This window comes from Stegostoma tigrinum, chromosome 14, assembly GCF_030684315.1.
Source record: "Stegostoma tigrinum isolate sSteTig4 chromosome 14, sSteTig4.hap1, whole genome shotgun sequence".
NCBI classification, from domain to species: Eukaryota; Metazoa; Chordata; class Chondrichthyes; order Orectolobiformes; family Stegostomatidae; genus Stegostoma; species Stegostoma tigrinum.
Window position 1 is genome coordinate 10,305,607 of NC_081367.1, and position 25,371 is coordinate 10,330,977.

At 45.9% G+C, this 25,371-nt stretch overlaps 1 protein-coding gene across 1 annotated transcript in view; it reads right to left on the minus strand.

Moving 5' to 3' along the window:
- Positions 1-25,371, minus strand: part of LOC125457865 (erythroferrone-like) — a 99,944-nt gene that overhangs the window by 16,226 nt on the left and 58,347 nt on the right. The gene's annotated exons all lie outside the window — the stretch shown is intronic.

The following is a 25,371-nucleotide window of genomic DNA, read 5'->3' on the forward strand; positions in this document are numbered from 1 at the left end:
TCTAGTTTTTTAGGGGGATGTTCTGTATCTTGAAGACAGGCACGAAATAATTGTTTAATTTCTCTGTCATTTCCCTGTTTGCCACCATAAATTGTTCAATTCCCATCTGTAATGGGGCCTCATTTTATCCTTGTTGATTTTATTCCTTTCACAAGTCAGTTGAAGCTTTTATAGCCCTCTTTATGTTCTTTACTAGTTTGCATCTAGGTTACGTGTTTTTCCCTTTCCTTCTCAATTTCATTGTCTGCTTTTTCTGTGCTCTACATTTCTGCCATTCTTTTGCTTTTCTGACTAAGTCACACAAATGCAGTTCAATGGAGTACGGAAAAGTTTGCACTCTCTCCATAGATGCTGCCTGACCCGCTGTGATTTCCAGCATTTTTTGTTTTCAGTGCAGATTCCAGCACCTGTGGTAATTTGCTCCTTCACTTGAGCACAGCTTTGACTAAGTTCTTACCGAACACAGAATTTGGTGAGAGAAGGAATTAGGTACAGTGAGGAAAGACCTGCTGTTCTGCTTTTTTTACAGAACAAGGAGTGAACTGAGATCTAGTGTAGGAGACCTGAAAGCTGAGGTTCAGAAGGAAGAGATAGGTAGTTGTAAGTTTTTTTTGCTCTAAAATGGGCACAATATTTTAAATTAGGGCCAAGAAAGGATAAGTACTAAGAATATATCAGCCTAACCATATTCAGGGGAGCATAGAAAAGAAGTAATAAGGAAAGACATTGATGGTAAGGGAATAAATAGAGTTTAGAACCAACGGCTTGAAAAGATGGTTTGAAATAAAGTGGGTGAAAACACTATTTAACATGTTAAACTATCTACACAGTAACACACATTGTGGCAGAAATGAAACAGGAGAAATGGAAACAATGATACAGTGGGTGGAACTGGACGTAGTGTTGATTATCGGGACATGCCTAATGAAAATTCGGGGCTAGGAATTAAACAGTGCAGAGTGTAACATATTTAGAAAAATTAGAGAAGGCAAATATGAAGCTAAAGTCTCTGTATCGATTCAGGAAAACTCATGGCAGTGAAAATGGGGGTGCAGTAAGTCAAAAATGATATCTGTATAGAAAGCCATAAAAGATAAAAAGATAATAGATTAATCACACAAATGGATGAAGACTATAAAGCGCATAATGGGGAAGGGAGATTGTGGAAGAATTATGCGGACACATGAGAGAATCAAGTTAAAAGACAGAAAAATAATAATCAAGTGTTTTTTTAGGTATAGTAGGAACTGCAGATGCTAGAGAATCTGAGATAACAAGGTGTAGGGCTGGACGAACACAGCAGGCCAAGCAGCATCAGAGGAGCAGGAAGGCTGACGTTTCGAGCCTAGACCCTTCTTCAGAAACATCAGCCTTCCTGCTCCTCTGATGCTGCTGCTGTGCTCATTCAGCTCTACACCTTGTTATCTCAATAATCAAGTGTGTTTTGTTTTAATTCATTCATGGGATGTGACTGTTGCTGCCTGGGCCAGCATGGATTCTCCAGCTCTTATCAGCCTTGCAAAGTTGATGCTGAGCTGCCTTCTTGAACTGTTGCAGTCCATGTTCTGTGGGTGTACCCACATTGCTGTTAGGGAGTGAGTACCAAGATTTTGACCCAGTGACGGTGACGCAAAGGCTGTAGATTTCAAAGTCAGGATGGTAATGGTTTGGAGGGGTACATCCAGGTCATGGTGTTCCCAAGTATCTGCTGCCTTTGTCCTTCTAGGCAGTATGGGTCATTGGTTCAGCCACCCTGATAGTAACTGGGCACATAAAGGGATTAAGTCAATGAATTCCACTAATATGTACTGCAATCCTTTCTAACCCAGTGTGTAAAAAACACAACAAATACATATTCACTGTTAGATCAAGTAATGGGATAATAACTATAGCAGATAAAAAAAAAGAAAAGGCTGAGAAACATCTAGGCAATAAGGACTATAACATACAAAAACACAAAGTTTCTGGAAAAGCTGAGCAGGTCTGGGCAGCATCTGTGAAGGAAAAAAACAGAGTTAACGTTTTGGGTCCATTCCTTCACAGATGCTGCCAGACCTGTTGAGCTTTTCCAGCAACTTTGTTTTTGTTCCAGATTTACAGCATCTGCAGTTCTTTTCATTTTTACTTAGGACTATAATATAGTTAAGGTAATGATCAAGAAAATCATTACTATTGCAAAATCCACAGAATAAAGTCTAAAACATTTTGAAAGGCTGAGAATGGAATTTTTGAAAAGTAAAATGGGCAACAATATTGGCAAACAATGATCTAGAACAAAAATGAGAAACATTTAAAGCAATATTCATCAAAGTGCAGGAAAAATTTACTCCATTAAAAGGGAAGAACAGGTAAATCACTTCTAACTCTTTGGATGATAAAACACATGATGGAACAATTGAGAGTTAGGACAGAAGCATATATTAAGTTTGAAAAATGAAACAGAAACAAAGAAGCAAGGTTGCAGTGTGGTGAAGAAGTGAGTAATAATCAAAGTGCAAAATAGAAAGAGTAGGAAATATATGCAGGGAAGTGCAGCAGAAATTAGACTCAGAATAAGTACTGGTGAAAAGTCAAAGCTTAAATTTCTTTATTTGACTATAGATAAGTGGGCAGCATAAATACAAATAAATTACCATGACTTGATAGCTACCATGGAGACATGGTTACAGGTGACAATAACAAATTATACGTTTGGAAATAATGAGGGCATGTAAAATCATAGAATTCCTACAGAGTGGAAGCAGGCCATTTGGCCCATTCAGTCCTCACCAACTCTCTGAAGTGCATTCCACCCAGATCCACTCTCTACCCTAACCCTGTATTTTCCCATTGCTAATGCACATAGCTTGCACATCCCAGAACTGTAGAAGCAATTTAGAACGGCCAATCCACCTAACCTCTACATCTTTGGCAACAGAAGCAAAGTTGCTGGAAAAGCCCAGCAAATCTGGCAGCATCTGTGAAGGAGTAAACAGAGTTAACGTTTTGGGTCCAGTGACCCTTCCTCAGAACATCTGCACATCTTTGGATTGTGGTAGAAAACTGGAGCACCCAGAGGGGAACAATACAGACATGGGGAGAATGTGCAAACTTCACATGGACAATTGCCCAAAGGTAGAATTGGATGAGGGTCTGAAGTGCTGTGAGGTAGCAGTGCTAACTGCTGAGCCATCATGTCACTTTAAAAATGGAACATGGGATATATAGGGTGTAGAGCTTGATGAAGTGTATATCTCAGATTCTCCAGCATCTGAGTGAGTGATTTTAATCTGCATATTGGCTGTGCAAATCCGATGGGCAAGCGCATCATGGGAGATAAATTTGTAGGGTGCACTAGAGATTGTTTCTTGGAGCAATACATTGCAGAACCGATCTGGGAATGGGTTATTTTATATTTAGTATTGTGTATGAATTAATAAAAGATCTCATTGTTAAGGATCCTCTGTGGTGTAGTGATCACAACAAGGCAGAATTAAAATTGAGTTCAGGGGGAGACATTTGGATCTCAAATCATTGTTCTCAACTTAAGTAGAGGCAACTACTGAGGTATGTCTGTGAGGCTCAGAAAACAGACAAAGGGTAAGGTCAGTCGATGAACAGTGGCAGACATTTAAGCAAATATTTCACACTGCTCAGAAAAATTCATACTGGTCAAACAAAGTAGTTAATGAGAAGGATGAACCATCCTTGGTTAAGAATGATGATCAAGGATAGTACTAAAGCAAAAGCTAATGTATAAAAAGCATCTAACAGTGGTAGGTGGGGTGATTGGGGTTTCTTTTAGGAACTAGCTGTGGATGACTAACAAGCTTGCAAAGATGGAGAAAATTAAAAATGAAAGTAAATTGGAAAGGAATACAAGAGCAACTGGCAAGAGCACATAAAAAAGGAGTAGCTAAAAGTGCAACTGTACCTCCCAGTCGTGAACCATTTCAACTCCCCCTCCCATTCCTTAGACGACATGTTCATCCTGGGCCTCCTGCAGTGCCATAATGATGCCACCCAAAAGCTGCAGGAACAGCAACTCATATTCTGCTTGGGAACCCTGCAGCCCAATGGCATCAATGTGGATTTCACAAGCTTCAAAATCTCCCCTCCCCCCCGCTGCATCCCAAAACCAGCCTAGCTCATCCCCTTCTACCTAACCTGTTCTTCCTCTCACCCATCCCCTCCTCCCCCCTCAAGCCCCAACCACATCTCCTACCTACAAACCTCATCCCGCCCGCTTGACCTGTCCGTCCTCCCTGGACTGACCTATCTCCTCTCTACCTCCCCACCTACACTCGCCTTTACTGGCTCCATTCCCACCTCTCTGACTTGTCTGTCTCCTCTCCACCTATCTTCTCCTCTATCCATCTTAGAACCGCCTCCCCCTCTCTCCCTATTTATTTCAGAACCCTCTCCCCTCCCCCATTTTCTGATGAAGAGTCTAGGCCTGAAACATCAGCTTTTCTGCTCCTAAGATGCTGCTTGGCCTACTGCGTTCATCCAGTTCTACACTTTGTTATCTCAGTAGCTAAAGTGTGTTTGGGACCTCTGGAAAATGTGACTGGGGAGTTAGAAATGGGGCACAGGGAAGTGGCAGACAATCTAAATCAATATTTTGCATTAGTTTTCTCAATCAGCTTGCACTTGTAAAAAGGACTGCCCCTATTCCTTTGAACCAGAGTAGTGAGCAAGCCTGAATTGTAACGTACTGAAACATCAGTCGACAGTGACTTCTGTTAAGTGATTTCAAAAGCTGCAGGCTGCTGCTGACTCCAATATTATTTTCGCACAGCTCTCTTCTGGATTGTATAAGACTGTCTAAATGGGTGATAAACTTTTACACTTGATTCAGATGCCCAAGAGACTCAGTTTTGCCAGAGGGCACTCTCAACATTCCAAAGATAACAGGTAAGCATGGCATTAGACAGAGGAAAGATCTTGTGACAGTCCCTGTTGTGACAAATTAGACAAACTAATGGAACTGAAGGCAGACAAGTTGCCAGGATCTGATAGCCTGCATCCAAGGGGTTAAAAGAAATTGGTTACAGAGATGGTGAAAGTAATGGTTGAAATATTTCATAACCCATTGAATTGCTGATGGGTTGTAGCTGATGGAAAACCATGAATGTGATGACCTGGGTGAAGAAGGGAGGTAGTCAGAAACCAGGAAATAATGGGCCAGTGAGCCTAATGTCTGTAACTGGGGAAATGTTAGAGCCTATTATTAAGGAAGAAATAGCAGGACATTTAGCGAAGCGTAACTCAATCAAACTGAGTCAAGATGAAAGGGAAATCATTTTTGACAAATATGATAGAGTTCTTTGAGGACGTAACAAGCAGAGTTGGTAAAAGGGCATCAGTAGGTGCAGTGTGTTTGGATTTCCAGAATGAATTCAGTAAGATGCCACATAACACATCATTGCACAAGACCGGAGCTTACTGTATTGGGATTAATGTATTAGCATGAAGTAAGGATTGGTTCACACACAGAGTCTGCATTAGTGCTGTCTTTCATGTCAGAAAGACATAATTAGTGGAGTACCACAGGGATCAATCCAAGTGCCTCAATTATTTACGATCTACAGTAATGATCTAGAGGGGGGGACAGAATATAATGTATTTAAACTTGATGATGATTCAAAATAAATGGGAAAGCATGTTGTGATAAAGACATAAGGAAGCCGCAGGGGAAATAAAGATTTCATGTGAAGGGACAAAGACTTAGCGTTTGGAGTTTAATATAGGAAACAGCGTTGAAGAATCAAAATGTAAACTGTAATTTAAATGGAGACTGACTCCAAAAACATGCTGTGCAGAGGGGTCTGGGTGTTCTTCTGCATGAAACACAAATTATTAACATGTTGCTGCAATAAGTAATTAAGAAGGCAAATGGAATTTTACAGTGAGTTGAAGTTTAAAAATAAAGGTGCACTGTTACAACTATACAGTGTTTGTGAGTCTGCATCTGGTGTACCATGCACAGTTTTAGTGCCCAGATATAGGAAAAGATACCTTGTCATGAAAGGCAGTTCAAAAGAGATTCACTGGACTGATTCTAGTTTGAAAGAGTTACCTTAGCAAGAAGAGCTAAACAGGCTAGAACTTTATTTATTTGAGTTTACAAGAATGTGGTGGGGGTCATCTTAGTGAAATGTATAAGGTTCTGAGTATACTTGACAGTTCTATTTCTGATGTTCTTAAAGTCCCTGGTCCAGGTGGATTGAATTCACAAGTTTTGAAAGAGCCTACACAAGATGTGGTAGAGGCATTACTACATATATCTAATAATTGATGTTGAGCAGGTAGGAGAACCTTGATCTACAGCATATTGGGGCATTCAATTAAGACTGAAATGCAGAGGAATGTCTTCCTCCAGAGGCAAGCGAATGTATGAAATAACCCAAAAAGTTATGGAGACTAGATCACTGAAACTATTTAAAGAGAAGATAGTTAGATATTGAAATATTAGGGAATTGAGAGCCACATGGATTTGGTACAAAAGAGGAATTGAGGCCTGGAGCAGACCTGCCATGATCTTGTTGAATTGGCAGAGCAGGCTTGAGGGGCCAAATGGCCTGCTCCAGCTCCTATTTCTGATGTTCTTAAAGTCCCTGGTCCAGGTGGATTGAATTCACAGATTTTGAAAGAGCCTACACAAGATGTGGTAGAGGCATTACTACATATAGCTAATAATTACATTGAAAAGGTTGTAATACCAGAGGAGTGGCCAACAGCTAGTGCCATTCCTGCGTTTAAGAAGTGGACAGTTTTTGCAAGGAATTATGGGCCGATCAGCTTAACACGAGTCTCAGGAAAACTAGTGGAATCCCTCTTAATGGATGGCTTCAAAACAAGAAGCTGAAAATAGGAGTTAAGAATAATTATTCAGAGTGGCAGAAAGTGAGAAGTTGTATTTCACAACAGTCAGTGTTGACACCAGCAGTGTTCGTTATTTACATTAACAGTTTGACTTTTGGAATCAAAAACACAATTTAAAGGTTTACAGCTGACACCAAATTGAAGGCGTAGTCAATATGGCGGAGAGTTGCAACAAATTAATAAACTTGCAGGATGGATTAATAATTGGCAAAAGATTTTGACACAGATATAAATAAGGTAGGAAGAATAGGGAGGATACAATTTACTCAGCAAGTACAAGTCAAGGTGCGGGGGAATAGGCACAAATCTTGGAGAACAAATATATTCATATCTAAAAGTTGTATCATAGCTAGCAACTCCAATAAAGAAAGCAAACCAAGTCCTATTCTATGTTTAAAGAGATTGAATTGAGAAGTAATGAAGTAATTGCAGTGATGTAGAGCTGAATTCAAACCTAGATTAGGTGCCACTTAGAGCACAGCATGCAGTTCTGATCGATTTACTATAAAAAGAACACAGAGGCTTTGGAGGCGTGTGCAGAGAAGATTTACAAGTATGAGATGAGAAATTCTTGGGTATATCTGTATCTTTTCTCTTGAAAAGAAAGGTGGAAGGATGACCCAACCTAGGTATTTACAATTATGAAGTGTGGAAATGGAGAGAATTTTTCCTCTTCTGGGGAAAAGCATAACTATTGGCATTTAATGTAAGGAATGTAAGCTGCCAAGAAATCGAATTGGTAATTCAGACGAAGCCTCCTTATTCCTAGCGTAATGAGAATGAGGAATTCGTGAACACAGGCAACAGCTTGGAATCAATTGAAGTATTAGAGTCCACAAAATTCCCAGTGAGTGGGTAGAGGCTGATTTGCATGTATTAACATCTAATTATTACCATTTCTCATGCTATTTTTATGTGGTGGATATCCAAACAGTGCATTTTGGCAGATACCCTTAGACCAAGAGCCATGATTGTTCACTACATATGCACATATTGGATGTGTTACTTCAAAGACCTAGCATTGGGATCCCAGTGTGCCAGATATTTTCTGAAGGACAAGGTCTAGAATCCTGGAAGGGTAACAGAAAACTATTTGCCACATGGATTTCAACCCCGTGCATGGCAAACTGAAGAAAGAGCAGAAAGTCAGTGCTTTACACTAAATTACTAAATGCCAAACCATTAGAATGACAAACATTTATGTGTCCCAGGACACACTGTTGAAGAACAAGACATCACAGTGGATCCGAGAAAGGCAAAAAGCATCTGTGAATTTCTGGCAAAACTGAGTCTCTTGGAATCAAGTGTAAAAGTTTATTGCCCATTTAGCCAGTTTTATACAATCCATAAGAGAGCTGTGCAAAAATAATATTGGAGCCATGAAGGTGCTAACGAAGGTACTGAGGTAAGCCTGACACACTGACCAAGCACTGAACTTCAACAGCAACCATCCTAATGCACATAAATGAGGTTGTGTGAGAACATTATTTAAATGAGCAACAATGCACTGTAGCAACACAGAACTACACCAAGAAGAAGAAGAATGCCTCTTCCAGGTATTCAAGGACAATGGATACCTGAAAAACTGGGTCAGAAGAAGCCTACTAAATGAACAACACCAGGAAGATGCTACACGCTCCAACACACTCATCACACTACCTTACATCGGAACTGACCACAAGGGTACACGAACATCAATAGGCTACACGACCAATACTCACTCGTCTCTATCCACATGGATAAGGAGAACTACCAGTTTGATTGGGACAACACCTAGATCCTAGGACAGGTGAAGCAGAGACAAAGACGGGAATTCCTAGAAGCCTGGTACTCCACGAAGAAAGCCGTCAACAAACAAATGGAACTCGATCCCATACACACTCCATTTCGAAGGAAAACCGGAAGTGAGGTAATCCAGCTCAGTGGATTCTAGAGTTTAAATACCAGGTGGAAAAACACAATCGCACTTCATTGATGATGTTACCCAGCAAGGTAATGAAACATCTGCGGAACAACGAAAACATCAGCTTGGCGAGCCACCCAACCACTACAACCACAACCCGAGCTGCAAATCTACTCCAAAACCTTAATATTGGAGTCAGCAACAGCCTGCAGCTTTTGAAATGATTAAACAGAAGTTACTGTCAACTGATGTTTCAGTACATTATAATTCAGGCTTGTACTACACTGGTTCACAGGAATAGGTGCAGTCCTTCTTTCAAGAGCAAGCTGATGGAATACAAAAGCCAATCCATTTTATTGAGAGGTTGGTTGGAGACTGAACATAGAAACACACTATAGAGATGGAAGTATCAGCAGTTACATGGGGATATGAAAGCTTGGCAGGCTATCTCATAGGAATTGAATTTTCAGACCAAGATAGACTACAAGCCTATGGTGAAATTTTGGGATTGAAAGAAATCTCAAAGATGCCTCAAAATACACAACGATCTTATTCTTTCAGTTGAAGTACAAACTTATTCTACAGCAATAACCAAAACTTTACCAGCAACTGAGCACAAAGTCAGACAATTCTGAGCAGTTAAATCTGACAAGGAGTGTACGAATGCCAGGCATTTCTGTAAGGGTAGTTCAAATGTAATCCAACAGACCAAGTGCTGAAAAGGTATCAAGAGTAGAAACAAAACAACAATATTGAACCATTTTTTATTGAACCATTGTCAATGTGAAGACAAATTTTACAGGAACTCAACAAAGTACATCCACGTTGCACAAAGCACAGAGAAAGAGCACGACAATCAGCATGGTGGCCAAGCATTTGGAAGGACGTGCAGGATTCCATTTTTAGATGTCACATGTGTCATGCTCAGCCTAGACTGAGTGGAACTCACTATTTTAACCCACAACAGAGAATCTGCAATCAAGATGAACACTATCCACTACTCAGAAGAGACCATAAACTTAAGAAACATCACATGGAGACAGTAATGTTTTCTTTGTCTGTTTAAAAAGAACAGCTATACACACTTGGCAGGTGAGTTCCACCAAAGCCTTCAGAACCACTTTTTCAGCCAAACTGTGGCTCTGATAGAGACATGAGCAAAAGTTATCAAATATGGAGTGTTTGTCTCCTGTCCCAGTTTAAAGTTCACATTAGAGCCAAATTCCTAGATATTCAGCAACAATAAACCTCACAACTAGCTAAAAGCACTTTACAAGATCCTCACATCAAATTCAACTCATTGAATTTAAAAGAACATGGGCCTGTTTTGTGGGAGACTGGAGATTGTTAATCAGAGACTAAGATAACTGTAATCTGAAAAAGTAATTTTTTTTAAACTTGTATCAATTTTGCATGCATGTGTGAGTGAGTGAGACTGACATTGTGTGCCATTATTTAGTAGTACCTATCTGACAATAATAAACCTTATTTATTTCTAAACTCACAAAAGCTCGCTGCTAAAGAGTTTAATGGGAGTTCGCACACAGAAAAGGTACCCAATTGCCACACAAAACATACCGATAATGGGCAGGGAGAGGGCACATACATTTTGTCTGTGGCAGTGCTAAATGATAACTAAAAGCTTACTTCATGAATATCAAATACTAGCAGGGTCTGAAAATGTGTGGGCAATGCCAGATAATGAAACAGAGGTTCATTGGTATAGTAATCTTGCGTGAGTGCCACTCTCATTCTTTATGTGTCAAATTTTAACTGTACTCCTGTATCCATGTACTTGAGCACATGTGACAATAAAACCTAATCCAAATTCTAATAATATCTATACTTGCTGATGACACAAGAGAGAGATTGGGAGTTGTGAGGAGAATGCAAAAAGAGTTATAGGGTCATCAAGCAGTCAACAGAGCATCAGGTATCAAGTCAAATACCATTGAAAATGTTTGAGAGATTCAGAGACCTTGTATTTTGGATACAAATAGCCAGGGTGTAAGGCCAGGCTACCTAGCAACATGGGTGGTAACCACAGCAAACACAATTAGTTCTAACAGTGTTTTCTTTGCCTTTTAAAATTGCATCAGAAAAAGGATTACGTTTTCAGCATGACATCCAGCATAGCTGCCAGAAGCTGGCTGCACAGATAAGAAATGAAACAAAGAATCTGCACAGCTCCACTGATAATTCCAGCGCATAAAACCATGTGCTGACCACGTTCTATTTATACAGGTGCATGCATGTATAATTGCGTATCTGTTTATTTGTGGGTTATAGATATGTATCTGTGTACATATGTATATCAATATATTACGTAGGATATCCTAGCATCAAAGAAGCTCTTCAACCTAACGAATCAATGGTTGAGTTTATTCTTCACATAATTCACCTCCCACCTTACTTCATCTCATTACGTTTTTCTATCCTTTTTTCCCTTATGCATTCATCTAGCTTCCCCTTGAATGCATCTATTTGTAATGTTGAACTTTTAACTTACAGGTAGTCCTCCTATGACCCAATAATTGTGTTCTTGTGTGACCTCACGCTATAGAAAACAGTCGTACAAAATTGCGTTAGAGGGAAATTGCTACAGAAAATCGCTACACTGTACAGTAGAAAGTTCACATTATCTGAACAGCATCCATGATTCATCAATCATGTTACAGCCAATTTGCGTTAACAAAACACACCTTATAGCAGAAATACCTGCATTTCTTTATTTTTCTCTATTTTATGTAAAATTTTGTCCTTCAATTCCTTGTACCTAAGATGACACCGTGAATAGCGACATTTTAAACTTCTTACAGAACTCCTGCAGACCAACATTTGAGTACACATGACAATAAAACTTGATTCTAATTCTAATAGTATCTATTCTGAGGAGAGGTCACTAGACCCAAAACATTAACTCTGACTTCTCTCCCCAGATGCAGCCAGACATGCTGAGCTTTTCCAGCAATTTCTGTTTTTGTTTCTGATTTACAGCATTCACTGTTCTTTCGGCTCTAGTAATATCTATACCTGCTGATGACAAAAAAGTTGTGAGGAAAATGCAAAAAGAATTCAAGGTGTTTTCAGCAAGTTGAGTGTTTGAGCGAACACATGACAAATATGAAACAATGTGACTAAGTGTGGATATACATATATATATATTTCTGTGTGAAAACTAAAAAGGCAGAGTGTTGTCTAAGTGGTGATATGTTAGGAAATGTGGATATACAAAAGGGCTTGGGTGTCCTTGTACACCAGCCAATGAAAGTAGGTAGGGAGATGCAGCAGGCAATTAGGGAGGCAAATAGTATTATGCAAGAGGAGTTGAGTTCAGAAGTGAAGATGTCTTATTGCAACAATACAGAGTCTTCATGAGACAATACCTAGAGTACCATATACAGTTTTGGTCTACCTATCAAGAAAGTATATACTTGCCATAGACGGAGTGCAGCGGAGTTTCACTAGACTGATACCAGAGATGATAGGATTATCCAATGAAAAGACAATGGATCGAGTGGGCCTGTATCCACTAGAGTTAAGAAAGACCAAGAGGCGATCTGATTGAAATGTGTAAAATTCTAATACAGCTAGACAGACTAGATTCAGGAAGGATGTTTTTCCTGGTTGGGGAGTCTAGAACCAGGGGACACAGTCTTGGGATAGGGGGTAGGACTGAAGATGAGAAAACATTTCTTCACTCAAGTAGATGTGAACCTGTAGAATTCTCTATGACAAAAGGCTATGAAGACTAAGAAAGGGAGAGATACATTTTTAGATTTTGAGGGCAGCAAGGGGTGTGCGGAACCAGTAAGAATGTGGCACTGGGATTGCCACAATCAGCCACAATCCTATTGAATGACAGAGCAGGCTCAACGGACTGAATAGTCTCTCCTGCTCGTGTTTCTTTGTTCCTATTTTCTTCAATTACCTCACAGATATCATACTTCTGAGTAAAGAATTTTCTTCTGAAGCGCTGTTTGGATTTATTGACTATCCCTACATTTAGATTAGATTAGATTAGGTTCCCTACAGTGTGGAAACAGGCCCTTCAGCCCAACATGTCCACACCGCCCCTTGAAGCATCCCACCCAGACCCATTCCCCCTATAACCCACACACCCCTGAACACTACGGGCAATTTAGCATGGCCGATCCGCCTAGCCTGCACATCTTTGGACTGTGGGAGGAAACCGGAGCACCCGAAGGAAACCCACGCAGACACGGGGAGAATCTGCAAACTCCACACAGACAGTTACCCGAGGCTGGAATCGAACCCTTGTCCCTGGTGCTGTGAGGCAGCAGTGCTAACTATTGAGCCACTGTGCCACCCCATATACACACATATACATATTTATATATATTTATCACTCTCAGTTTTGGTTTTCCTCAAATGGAAATATATTTTCTACAGTCTGTTATCAAACCCCTTCACAATTCTAACGACCTCCATTGGTTCATCTCCAAACTTCTATTTTCTAAACAAAAAAATCCCAGTCTGCTCAACTTTTCCAAATAAATTTAAGCTCTGTTATCATCTTTTGTAATTTTTTTTTGCACCTCCGCATCGTGAATGAAAGATATTGCTTTTTATAATATGCAGCCCAAACTGAGCACTGTACTTGAAGTGTAGTCTAGAGAAGATTGATTTAACTTTAATGTAACTTCTCAACTTTCCACTTCCATTTCTTAGGAAATTAACCCAATGCCTTGTTCATTTTTTTTTCTGAGCTCGCTAACGTGTGTTACCACTGTTGATGATTTGCGAATCCTGCACTTCCCACATACATGTGACAGTCAAGAAGGCACAACAACACCTCTTCTTCCTCAGGTGGCTCAGGAAATTTGGCATGTCCATAAGGTCCCTCACCAACTTCTACAGATGCACCACTGAAAGCTTACTGTCCGGGTGCATAACGGCCTGGTACGGCAAACTGCTCTGCCCAGGACTTTAAGAAACTACAGAACGTTGTGTGCACAGCCCAGACCATCAGGGAAGCCAACCACCCATCCATGGACTCTATTTACATGGCTCGCTGTTGCGGAAAGGCTGCCAACATCATCAAAGACTCATTGCACCCCAGTAATGATCTCCTACAACCTCTTCCATCAGGCAGAAGATACAGAAGCCTGAACACACACACAAACAGGTTCAGGAACAGCTTCTTTTTGGCCGTCATCAGACTGTCGAATGGACTCTAGCCTGAAATAATACAACCTGTATGTCTCAAAAGTCTCAGAGATAATGGGAACTGCAGATGCTGGAGAATTCCAAGATAATAAAATGTGAGGCTGGATGAGCACAGCAGGCCAAGCAGCATCTCAGGAGCACAAAAGCTGACGTTTCGGGCCTAGACCCTTCATCAGAGAGGGGGATGGGGGGAGGGAACTGGAATAAATAGGGAGAGAGGGGGAGGCGGACCGAAGATGGAGAGTAAAGAAGATAGGTGGAGAGAGTGTAGGTGGGGAGGTAGGGAGGGGATAGGTCAGTCCAGGGAAGACGGACAGGTCAAGGAGGTGGGATGAGGTTAGTAGGTAGCTGGGGGTGCGGCTTGGGGTGGGAGGAAGGGATGGGTGAGAGGAAGAACCGGTTAGGGAGGCAGAGACAGGTTGGACTGGTTTTGGGATGCAGTGGGTGGGGGGGAAGAGCTGGGCTGGTTGTGTGGTGCAGTGGGGGGAGGGGACGAACTGGGCTGGTTTAGGGATGCATTTGGGGAAGGGGAGATTTTGAAACTGGTGAAGTCCACATTGATACCATTAGGCTGCAGGGTTCCCAGGCGGAATATGAGTTGCTGTTCCTGCAACCTTCGGGTGGCATCATTGTGGCACTGCAGGAGGCCCATGATGGACATGTCATCTAGAGAATGGGAGGGGGAGTGGAAATGGTTTGCGACTGGGAGGTGCAGTTGTTTGTTGCAAACTGAGCGGAGGTGTTCTGCAAAGCGGTCCCCAAGCCTCCGCTTGGTTTCCCCAATGTAGAGGAAGCCGCACCGGGTACAGTGGATGCAGTATACCACATTGGCAGATGCGCAGGTGAACCTCTGCTTAATGTGGAATGTCATCTTGGGGCCTGGGATGGGGGTGAGGGAGGAGGTGTGGGGACAAGTGTAGCATTTCCTGCGGTTGCAGGGGAAGGTGCCAGGTATGGTGGGGTTGGAGGGCAGTGTGGAGCGAACAAGGGAGTCACAGAGAGAGTGGTCTCTCCGGAAAGCTGACAGGGGAGGGGATGGAAAAATGTCTTGGGTGGTGGGGTCGGATTGTAAATGGCGAAAGTGTCGGAGGATAATGCGTTGTATCCGGAGGTTGGTAGGGTGGTGTGTGAGAACGAGGGGGATCCTCTTGGGGCGGTTGTGGCGGGGGCGGGGTGTGAGGGATGTGTTGCGGGAAATGCGGGAGACGTGGTCAAGGGCGTTCTCGATCACTGTGGTGGGAAAGTTGCGGTCCTTAAAGAACGTGGACATCTGGGATGTGCGGGAGTGGAATGTCTTATCGTGGGAGCAGATGCGGCGGAGGCGGAGGAATTGGGAATAGGGGATGGAATTTTTGCAGGAGGGTGGGTGGGAGGAGGTGTATTCTAGGTAGCTGTGGGAGTCGGTGGGCTTGAAATGGACATCAGTTACAAGCTGGTTGCCTGAGATGGAGACTGAGAGGTCCAGGAAGGTGAGGGATGTGCTAGAGATGGCCCAGGTGAACTGAAGGTTGGGGTGGAAGGTGTTGGTGAAGTGGATGAACTGTTCGAGCTCCTCTGGGGAGCAAGAGGCGGCGCCGATACAGTCATCAATGTACTGGAGGAAGAGGTGGGGTTTGGGGTTTGGGGCCTGTGTAGGTGCAGAAGAGGGACTGTTCCACGTAACCTACAAAGAGGCAGGCATAGCTGGGGCCCATGCGGGTGCCCATGGCCACCCCCTTAGTCTGTAGGAAGTGGGAGGAGTCAAAAGAGAAGTTGTTGAGTGTGAGGACGAGTTCAGCTGGGTGGATGAGAGTGTCGGTGGAGGGGGACTGGTCGGGCCTGCGGGACAGGAAGAAGCGGAGGGCCTTGAGGCCATCTCCATGCGGAATGCAGGTGTACAGGGACTGGACGTCCATGGTGAATATGAGGTGTTGGGGGCCAGGGAATTGGAAGTCCTGGAGGAGGTGGAGGGCATGGGTGGTGTCACGGACGTAGGTATGGAGTTCCTGGACCAAAGGGGAGAAAATGGAGTCCAGATAGGTGGAGATGAGTTCGGTGGGGCAGGAGCAGGCTGAGACGATGGGTCGACCAGGGCAGGCAGGTTTGTGGATTTTGGGAAGGAGATAGAAACGGGCCGTGCGGGGTTGGGGAACAATGAGGTTGGAGGCTGTGGGTGGGAGGTCCCCTGTGGTGATGAGGTCGTGAATGGTGTTGGAGATGATGGTTTGGTGCTCAGGTGTGGGGTCATGATCGAGGAGGCGGTAGGAGGTGGTGTCGGAGAGTTGGCGTCTGGCCTCGGCGATGTAGAGGTCAGTGCGCCATACTACCACTGCGCCACCCTTGTCTGCGGGTTTGATGGTGAGGTTGGGGTTGGAGCGGAGGGAGCGGAGGGCTGCCCGTTCTGCGGGGGAGAGGTTGGAGTGGGTGAGAGGGGTGGAGAGGTTGAGGCGGTTAATGTCTCGACGGCAGTTGGAAATGAAGAGGTCGAGGGAGGGTAGGAGGCCTGGGGGTGGTGTCCAGGAGGAGGACTTGTGTTGGAAGCGGGTGAAGGGGTCATTGGAAGGAGAGTTGGGTTCCCGGTTGAAGAAGTAGGCATGGAGGCGAAGACGGCGGAAAAACTGCTCTATGTCCAACCGTGACTGGTATTCGTTGATGTGTGGTTGTAGGGGGACAAAGGTGAGCCCCTTGCTAAGGACTGACCGTTCGTCCTCAGTTAGTGGGAAGTCTGGGGGGATGGTGAAGATGCGGCAGGGCTCAGTGTGGCTGTCTTCTCCTGGGTTGCTGGCTGTGGAGGTTGTGGGCGGAGCGATGAGGTCGTCGGTCGTGGGCGGGGTTCCGCCGGCGTCGGCCATGGGCGGGGTTTCGCTGGCGTCGGCCGTGGGCGGGGTTCCGTCGGCCGTGGGCGGGGTTCCGTCGGCGTCGACCGTGGGCAGGGTTCCGTCGGCGGTTTGAGGATGGGGGTGGGCAGCAGCAGCTGCGGTGAGGGTGGTGTGTGGGGTGTTGTACCTGGACGTGGAGGTGGTGACTGCAGCAGCGGTTCCGGAAGTTCTGTGGCCGGCGGAGGCGGATGTGATGTCGTCGGTGGGCTCTCCGGCCGTGTCCTCATGGTCAATGGCGGCGGGTGCATGGTGGGGGAGGGGCAGGGACAGAGTCGGGATTTGGGAGGCGCAGAAATCCTCTTGTGGGTGGCAGGGGCCAGTGAGTTGGTTGTACTTACGATTTTTGGTGTCCAGTAAAGCTGAGTGGAACTGGGTGTTCAGTCTGTGGATCCTGCGGAGGATGAAAAACAGCAGAGGTCCTTTGCAGGTCTGGGAGAGGGAGGCTCTGAGCTGGGGCAGGCTGGATTGCAGTGTGTGGAGGTGCCGGCGCATGGCTGCAAGTGTCTGTTTCAGGACTCGCAGGGTGAAACGCTTCTGAAGGGTCTGAATATTCTGGGTGTAGAGGTGGTCACGGTTGGGGCCAAATTGGGAAGGCTGAAATGTGGACTGTAGTCCCTTGGGGATGATCTGGTTCCGTAGGCAGGTGCTGAGGAAGGTGATGTGGCTGTGGTACCTGGTTTGCTTCAGGACATGGTCGAGCAGTTTCAAGGCCGAAGAGATTACAAGAGAGTTGCAATGGGAGAGAGATTCCCTGAGGTTGGTCCGGAGGGAGGAGGGTAACTTCTTCAGGTTAGGCATCCCTGGAAGAGGCTTCGCAGTGAGGTTAAAATAGTATCAGAGATAATGGGAACTGCAGATGCTGGAGAATTCCAAGATAATAAAATGTGAGGCTGGATGAACACAGCAGGCCAAGCAGCATCTCAGGAGCACAAAAGCTGACGTTTTGGGCCTAGACCCTTCATCAGAGAGGGGGATGGGGAGAGGGAACTGGAATAAATAGGGAGAGAGGGGGAGGCGGACCGAAGATGGAGAGTAAAGAAGATAGGTGGAGAGAGTGTAGGTGGGGAGGTAGGGAGGGGATAGGTCAGTCCAGGGAAGACGGACAGGTCAAGGAGGTGGGATGAGGTTAGTAGGTAGCTGACTCCCTTGTTCGCTCCACACTGCCCTCCAACCCCACCATACCCGGCACCTTCCCCTGCAACCGCAGGAAATGCTACACCTGTCCCCACACCTCCTCCCTCACCCCCATCCCAGGCCCCAAGATGACATTCCACATTAAGCAGAGGTTCACCTGCACATCTGCCAATGTGGTATACTGCATCCACTGTACCCGGTGCGGCTTCCTCTACATTGGGGAAACCAAGCGGAGGCTTGGGGACCGCTTTGCAGAACACCTCCGCTCAGTTTGCAACAAACAACTGCACCTCCCAGTCGCAAACCATTTCCACTCCCCCTCCCATTCTCTAGATGACATGTCCATCATGGGCCTCCTGCACTGCCACAATGATGCCACCCGAAGGTTGCAGGAACAGCAACTCATATTCCGCCTGGGAACCCTGCAGCCACATGGTATCAATGTGGACTTCACCAGTTTCAAAATCTCCCCTTCCCCTACTGCATCCCTAAACCAGCCCAGTTCGTCCCCTCCCCCCACTGCACCACACAACCAGCCCAGCTCTTCCCCCCCACCCACTGCATCCCAAAACCAGTCCAACCTGTCTCTGCCTCCCTAACCGGTTCTTCCTCTCACCCATCCCTTCCTCCCACCCCAAGCCGCACCCCCAGCTACCTACTAACCTCATCCCACCTCCTTGACCTGTCCGTCTTCCCTGGACTGACCTATCCCCTCCCTACCTCCCCACCTACACTCTCTCCACCTATCTTCTTTACTCTCCATCTTCGGTCCGCCTCCCCCTCTCTCCCCATTTATTCCAGTTCCCTCTCCCCATCCCCCTCTCTGATGAAGGGTCTAGGCCCGAAACGTCAGCTTTTGTGCTCCTGAGATGCTGCTTGGCCTGCTGTGTTCATCCAGCCTCACATTTTATTGTCTCAAAAGTCTTTTTGATCTGTATATCCTTTGCTAGCTGTGATCTGCCTGTACTGCTCATAAACAAAGCTTTTCATTGTATTTTGGTACACGTGACAATAAAATCAAAATCAAATCCATACTCTTGTTACTTTTGCCCCTCGACACATCTTAGTCTGTCGGAAATATAAGTGGCCTCCTTATTCCTCGCACCAATATATAACATCACCACCCTATCTATATCCAACTGTCAGTTATGGACCTATATTGCAGTTTTTAACGTCTTTGAATAACTTACCAAAGTCCTCTGATTTAAACATGCTCACTAATCGTACCTTGTGTAAAACAATTGATCTATGTCACATTCCCAAGTCAAAGTTATTTATAAAAATGGTGAACAGCAATGGTCCCAGCACAAATTCCTGTGGAATAACACTTCTCAGCTTCTGTCTGAGTAGCTGCCTTTAATGCCATGCATCTCCTCCAGAGACCTTTGCTTTCTTTTTGTGTTTGTTACACCTTTACATGTATGGTGCTTGTGTGAATACATATGTTCTTCTGTACATGTGCAATGTGTATATAGGAATGTATTTACATTTTTGTCTATCTCTGTATATGAATGTGTGTGGATTTGGATTTTTTCAGTGAATATATGCATAATTAAGCATGCAGAGTACAGTCAAGTTTAAATGTCTTTGAAGAGCAGGTGTGCATGCTGGAATGGATAGAGATAGAGGAAGCTGATGTGCTGAAAATTTTGTCAACACAGGCCCGGACCAGATTTGTCCTCGGCTGCTTTGGGAAACGAGAAATGCAATTGCTTTGCCACTTGCGAAGATCTTTGCATCCTTGCTCTCCACTGGAGTCGTACCTGAGGACTGGAGAGAGGCAAATGTAATTCCTCTCTTCAAGAAAGGAAATAACGAAATCCCTGGCAATTACAGACCAGTAAGTCTCACGTCTGTCGTCTGCAAGGTGTTAGAAAGGATTCTGAGGGATAGGATTTATGACCATCTGGAAGAGCATGGCTTGATTAAACACAGTCAACATGGCTTTGTGAGGGGCAGGTCATGCCTCACAAACCTTATCGAGTTCTTTGAGGATGTGACTAGAAAAGTTGATGAGGGTCGAGTTGTGGATGTGGTGTATATGGACTTCAGCAAGGCATTTGATAAGGTTCCCCATGGTAGGCTCATTCAAAAGGTCAGGAGGAATGGGATACAGGGGAACTTAGCTGCCTGGATACAGAATTGGCTGGCCAACAGAAGACAGCGAGTGGTAGTAGAAGGAAAATATTCTGCCTGGAAGTCAGTGGTGAGTGGTGTTCTACAGGGCTCTGTCCTTGGGCCTCTACTGTTCGTAATTTTTATTAATGACTTGGATGAGGGGATTGAATGATGGGTCAGCAAGTTTGCAGACGACACAAAGGTTAGAGGTGTTGTTGACAGTATAGAGGGCTGTTGTAGGCTGTAGCGGGACATTGACAGGATGCAGAGATGGGCTGAGAGGTGGCAGATGGAGTTCAACCTGGATAAATGCGAGGTGATGCATTTTGGAAGGTCAAATTTGAAAGCTGAGTACAGGATTAAGGATAAGATTCTTGGCAGTATGGAGGAACAGAGGGATCTTGGTGTGCAGATACATAGATCCCTTAAAATGGCCACCCAAGTGGACAGGGTTGTTAAGAAAGCATATGGTGTTTTGGCTTTCATTAACAGGGGGATTGAGTTTAAGAGTCGTGAAATCTTGTTGCAGCTCTATAAAACTTTGGTTAGACCGCACTTGGAATACTGCGTCCAGCTCTGGGCGCCCTATTATAGGAAAGATGTGGATGCTTTGGAGAGGGTTCAGAGGAGGTTTACCAGGATGCTGCCTGGACTGGAGGGCTTATCTTATGAAGAGAGGTTGACTGAGCTCGGACTCTTTTCATTGGAGAAAAGGAGGAGGAGAGGGGACCTAATTGAGGTATACAAGATAATGAGAGGCATAGGTAGAGTTGATAGCCAGAGACTATTTCCCAACCAGAAAAGGCTAACACGAGGGGTCATAGTTTTAAGCTGGTTGGAGGAAAGTATAGAGGGGATGTCAGAGGCGGGTTCTTTACACAGAGAGTTGTGAGAGCATGGAATGCGTTGCCAGCAGCAGTTGTGGAAGCAAGGTCATTGGGGACATTTAAGAGACTGCTGGACATGCATATGGTCACAGAAATTTCAGGGTGCATACATGAGGATCAATGGTCGGCACAACATCGTGGGCTGAAGGGCCTGTTCTGTGCTGTACGGTTCTATGTTCTATGTTCTATGTATAGGAGCAGCTTTGGATTAAATCAGAAAGCAGTGAATAGGTTTTATAGAGTCTGTTTACTGGAAAATTCAGACATATGAGCCGATGCACATTTCTGTTGTTCAGGGAAGTTAGAGTTGGACCGTGCATTCGGGCCTGATTTCATCTGCAAGAAGCCAGTTTGGAGGAAGAGCATCAGGTTTTTGGGATATTAACAGAACAATAGAGGAGGAATGAGAAGAACTATTTTCACCAGCAAAAAAAGAGCGAAAGACAAGACAGGTTGAGATTGAAAGACAGGTGAATGTTGGAGGTGAATATGTAATCATCTATTACTTGATTTGATATCGCAGTGAAGATCAAGGAGAGGATCAGGTTGAAACAGGGAGGAGATTAGAGTTAGGATGTGATTGAAATAAGGAGGTGATTGGAGTGAGGATGAGATTGGAATGAAGAGGAAATTGGAATGACGATTAGATTGGAGTGAAGGGGGAGTCAGGATGGGTCAGAGTCTGGAGCAGGGTAAGATCAGAGTGGGGAGAATTTTGGAGAGAGGACAAGTTCTGGGAAGAGAGCTGAGGTGGGAGGTCAGGGAAAGGTTCTTGAGAGAGGCAGAAGACAACAGGAGGAGTGAAATTAGGAGGGATGGAAATTAGGGTATTAGAAAAAGGGTGAAAAGAGAGTTAACGTATCGGGTCTGGCGACCCTTCTTCAGAACTGTTCTGGGGGAGGGTCACCAGAGCCGTAACGTTAACTCTGTTTTCTCCTCCACACTTGCTGCCAGATCTGCTGAGCTTTTCCAGCAACTTTGTTTTTGTTCCTGATTTACAGCATCCACAGTTCTTTTGTTTTTTATTGGAAAAAGGGAGTTTCGGTGGAAACTAGGGATACAGAGATGGGGAAAGTGGAGATTTGGAGAAGTGGGATTAGGGACGGGGAGATTAGGGAGGTGGAGATGGGGAGGTGGAGACTGGGGAGGTCAAGATTGTGGACACGGAGATTGGGAGGGTGTAAACTGGTGATCTAGAGATTAGGAGGGAAGGTGGTTAGACACTCCTGCTTCTTCAGTCAAATAGGACTATTTATTTTTCTTTTGCATCCACTTGCAGTTCCTTTAAGGAACCCCGCCCACGGCCGACGACCTCATCGCTCCGCCCACAACCTCCACAGCCTGCAACCCCAGAGGAGACAGCCACACTGAGCCCTGCCGCATCTTCACCATCCCCCCAGACCTCCCACTGACTGAGGACGAACGGTCAGTCCTTAGCAAGGGGCGCACCTTTGTCCCCCTACAACCACACATCAACGAATACCAGTCACGGTCGGACATAGAGCAGTTTTTCCGCCGTCTTCGCCTCCATGCCTGCTTCTTCAACCGGGAACCCAACCCTCCTTCCACTGACCCCTTCACCCGCTTCCAACACAAGTCCTCCTCCTGGACACCACCCCCAGGCCTCCTACCCTCCCTCGACCTCTTCATCTCCAACTGCCGTCGAGACATCAACCGCCTCAACCTCTCCACCCCTCTCACCCACTCCAACCTCTCCCCCGCAGAACGGGCAGCCCTCCGCTCCCTCCGCTCCAACCCCAACCTCACCATCAAACCCGCAGACAAGGGTGGCGCAGTGGTAGTATGGCGCACTGACCTCTACATCGCCGAGGCCAGACGCCAACTCTCCGACACCACCTCCTACCGCCTCCTCGATCATGACCCCACACCCGAGCACCAAACCATCATCTCCAACACCATTCACGACCTCATCATCTCAGGGGACCTCCCACCCACAGCCTCCAACCTCATTGTTCCCCAACCCCGCACGGCCCGTTTCTATCTCCTTCCCAAAATCCACAAACCTGCCTGCCCTGGTCGACCCATCGTCTCAGCCTGCTCCTGCCCCACCGAACTCATCTCCACCTATCTGGACTCCATTTTCTCCCCTTTGGTCCAGGAACTCCCCACCTACGTCCGTGACACCACCCACGCCCTCCACCTCCTCCAGGACTTCCAATTCCCTGGCCCCCAACACCTCATATTCACCATGGACGTCCAGTCCCTGTACACCTGCATTCCGCATGGAGATGGCCTCAAGGCCCTCCGCTTCTTCCTGTCCCGCAGGCCCGACCAGTCCCCCTCCACCGACACTCTCATCCGCCTAGCTGAACTCGTCCTCACACTCAACAATTTCTCTTTTGACTCCTCCCACTTCCTACAGACTAAGGGGGTGGCCATGGGCACCCGCATGGGCCCCAGCTATGCCTGCCTCTTTGTAGGTTACGTGGAACAGTCCCTCTTCCGCACCTACACAGGCCCCAAACCCCACCTCTTCCTCCGGTACATTGATGACTGTATCGGCGCCGCCTCTTGCTCCCCAGAGGAGCTCGAACAGTTCATCCACTTCACCAACACCTTCCACCCCAACCTTCAGTTCACCTGGGCCATCTCCAGCACATCCCTCACCTTCCTGGACCTCTCAGTCTCCATCTCAGGCAACCAGCTTGTAACTGATGTCCATTTCAAGCCCACCGACTCCCACAGCTACCTAGAATACACCTCCTCCCACCCACCCTCCTGCAAAAATTCCATCTCCTATTCCCAATTCCTCCGCCTCCGCCGCATCTGCTCCCACGATAAGACATTCCACTTCCGCACATCCCAGATGTCCAAGTTCTTTAAGGACTGCAACTTTCCCCCAACGGTGATCGAGAACGCCCTTGACCGCGTCTCCCGCATTTCCCGCGACACATCCCTCACACCCCGCCCCCGCCACAACCGCCCCAAGAGGATCCCCCTCGTTCTCACACACCACCCTACCAACCTCCGGATACAACGCATTATCCTCCGACACTTCCGCCATTTACAATCCGACCTCACCACCCAAGACATTTTTCCATCCCCTCCCCTGTCTGCTTTCCGGAGAGACCACTCTCTCCGTGACTCCCTTGTTCGTTCCACACTGCCCTCCAACCCCACCACACCCGGCACCTTCCCCTGCAACCGCAGGAAATGCTACACTTGTCCCCACACCTCCTCCCTCACCCCCATCCCAGGCCCCAAGATGACATTCCACATCAAGCAGAGGTTCACCTGCACATCTGCCAATGTGGTATACTGCATCCACTGTACCCGGTGCGGCTTCCTCTACATTGGGGAAACCAAGCGGAGGCTTGGGGACCGCTTTGCAGAACACCTTCGCTCAGTTCGCAACAAACAACTGCACCTCCCAGTCGCAAACCATTTCCACTCCCCCTCCCATTCTCTTGATGACATGTCCATCATGGGCCTCCTGCACTGCCACAATGATGCCACCCGAAGGTTGCAGGAACAGCAACTCATATTCCGCCTGGGAACCCTGCAGCCATATGGTATCAATGTGGACTTCACCAGTTTCAAAATCTCCCCTTCCCCTACTGCATCCCTAAACCAGCCCAGTTCATCCCCTCCCCCCACTGCACCACACAACCAGCCCAGCTCTTACCCCCCACCCACTGCATCCCAAAACCAGTCCAACCTGTCTCTGCCTCCCTAACCGGTTCTTCCTCTCACCCATCCCTTCCTCCCACCCCAAGCCGCACCCCCCGCTACCTACTAACCTCATCCCACCTCCTTGACCTGTCCGTCTTCCCTGGACTGACCTATCCCCTCCCTACCTCACCACCTACACTCTCTCCACCTATCTTCTTTACTCTCCATCTTCGGTCCGCCTCCCCCTCTCTCCCTATTTATTCCAGTTCCCTCCCCCCATCCCCCTCTCTGATGAAGGGTCTAGGCCCGAAACGTCAGCTTTTGTGCTCCTGAGATGCTGCTTGGCCTGCTGTGTTCATCCAGCCTCACATTTTATTATCCTTTAAGGATGTTTATTTTGTCAGCTTTGTGCCTGAAAGCTGTCTGCAGTTGATACCATTCTGCAGTTAGACACAACATAATTTTCGGAAGGGATCTGAGATGTGTGTTCTTACATCCACCTTGATTGTTTGCCATGGAATAACAATGGTATTCCTATTCCTGGGATAAAGTAATGCATACACATCACACATTACACTGGGACTTCCACACATCAGTTATGAATTTAAATTTCTAAGGCAAAAACAAGATCTGAAATCCTCACTGTTTACCTTATATGTACTGTTACAATACACAAGCTGAAAGTGAGATGCACAATGAACTTAAAGCACCAAACAGGAGTCAATTCCTCCCTTTCACCATCAGTGAATTGTAGACACAGGAGCTGATGTTAAGATACATA